The sequence below is a fragment of the Pteropus vampyrus genome, unplaced genomic scaffold, assembly GCF_000151845.1.
Source record: "Pteropus vampyrus isolate Shadow unplaced genomic scaffold, Pvam_2.0 Scaffold30, whole genome shotgun sequence".
Classification (NCBI taxonomy): Eukaryota; Metazoa; Chordata; class Mammalia; order Chiroptera; family Pteropodidae; genus Pteropus; species Pteropus vampyrus.
The window spans coordinates 7606642-7608437 of record NW_011888811.1 but is presented as its reverse complement, the minus strand read 5'-3'; the positions used below and the strand labels follow the sequence as shown (position 1 = coordinate 7608437).

The 1796-nt window shown below is 44.4% G+C and overlaps 1 protein-coding gene across 1 annotated transcript in view; it reads left to right on the top strand.

Annotated features, from left to right (window-relative positions):
- Nucleotides 1–1796, top strand: part of ADRA1B (adrenoceptor alpha 1B) — a 49548-nt gene that overhangs the window by 6798 nt on the left and 40954 nt on the right. The window lies entirely within an intron of this gene.

Below are 1796 nucleotides of genomic sequence, written 5' to 3'. Positions count from 1 at the left end.
TCCTTCATTCACTCATTCATTCACTAAATAAGTATGTATTTATTACATGCCTGTTATGTCTAGGCATTGTGCTAGAGATAGAGTGATCAGAACAGCTATGTTCTTATAAGATTTAGGTCTAGGAGGGAACACAGATAATTTGAAAAACACGTGCACACAAATAAACATCTATGCCAATCATGATAAGTGGCTTGAAGAAAGGGGGTTAGATGCTATTAGAAGTCTATAATAGGAATCAGTATATCATAGGGGTTCCTAAGTGACATTTAGGCAGAACTCTGAACAGTTTGGAGGAGCCAATTCAATGAAAGGGGCAGGTAGAAGAAGAAAGCTCTGGGCAGAAGGAAGTGTGCCCCTGAGAGTGCTGAGGCAGGAACTGGTGAGGAACTGGAAGAGCCTGGAGGACAGACAGGAGGCAGGCGCCAGTCAAGGCCGGAAGAGTGGGAAGAGGCCAGGCCATGCAGGAACTTTAAGCCACAGTAAAGACTTCAGATTTTATCTTAAGTTGCATTGGCCACTACTGAAGAGTTTGAAGCAGAAAAGAGATAGAATCTGAATTAGGTCTTTAAAAGACAATTCAACCTGCTGTGTGGAACACAGACCAGAGATGGGGCAGTTAGGAGGCCACAATCCCAGTGTGAGCTGCGGGTAACTTAGACCAAGCTGGTGGCGGTGGAGGTAGAGAGAAGTGGACAGATTCAAGGACTTGAGGATGGATTGGTTATGATGTAGGATGGTTAGTGAGAACAAGGAATGTGTCTGCAATAGCCTTGAGATTTCTGGGTGATGGCGGTGCCATTTGTTGAGATGGAGAATATGGGACTGGGGTGGGGGCGGGGGCGGGGGTGGATGGGTTATGAAACACAAGGCCAAGAGAATTTCTCCCAAGACCTTCCTTGGACCATTCATCAGGGCCCATAGGACGCCATACTAAGAACAATCTTCCAAACAGTCTTGTGAGTTAAGTAGTAAGAATGTCCCAACTCGAAAGCCAAGACCCATGACTAACAGCTAACCTAGCTGCTCATCAGAAATGTCTGTCGGTTTTAAAAAGTGTAGATTCTTGGGCCTCACTGCAGACCTATGGTATTAGACTCTCTTGTGATGTGGCTGAGAATCTTGATTTTTAACAAGTCTCCCAGGTGATTCTTATGCAGCCAGCAGTATAGATAGCATCAGTGCTCCCTATGCCTAGGAACCCCTGGTATCACACCCCATGGAGAGCTGAGAAAGCTTAATTAAGCTTCCTGTAATGCAACCAGAAGCATCCCAATCCTGCCCATACCCCTTGAGCCAGTCCATATGGAGGAAAGCAGGAAGGTTGGCAGGAGGGAAAGGGAATTCTTTAAACTAGAGCCTCCCTGGAGAGGAGGAAGAAAATGAGCACTATAGAAGCAGCATCTCCAATGTACCAGGTGCACCGCTCGACACTGAATGCTCTGTATCGCTCATAACTCTCACAGCCCCTCTGCAAGCAAGCTTTGTCATCCCTGTGTTTATAGGTTAGGGAACAAGAGTTCAGAGAGGTTAGGTAGTTTGCGTCACACAGCTAGTAAATGGTAAAGTCAGTCAAACTCCGCATTTAGCACTCAATAAACGTTTGTTATCATTCCTGTTGTTACTGCAGTGCTTCCCAAACGTTTGTCTGGTGCCCATGGATGATAAAATTTGTACTGGCTCATGACAAAATGAGAAAAAAAATTAGGAAAATTCTATGTTTTTCCAAATGTATTTAATATAAATGACTGTCTTTTTATTCTAAAGACTATGTCCTTTCTATTTTGGGACACTGAAAT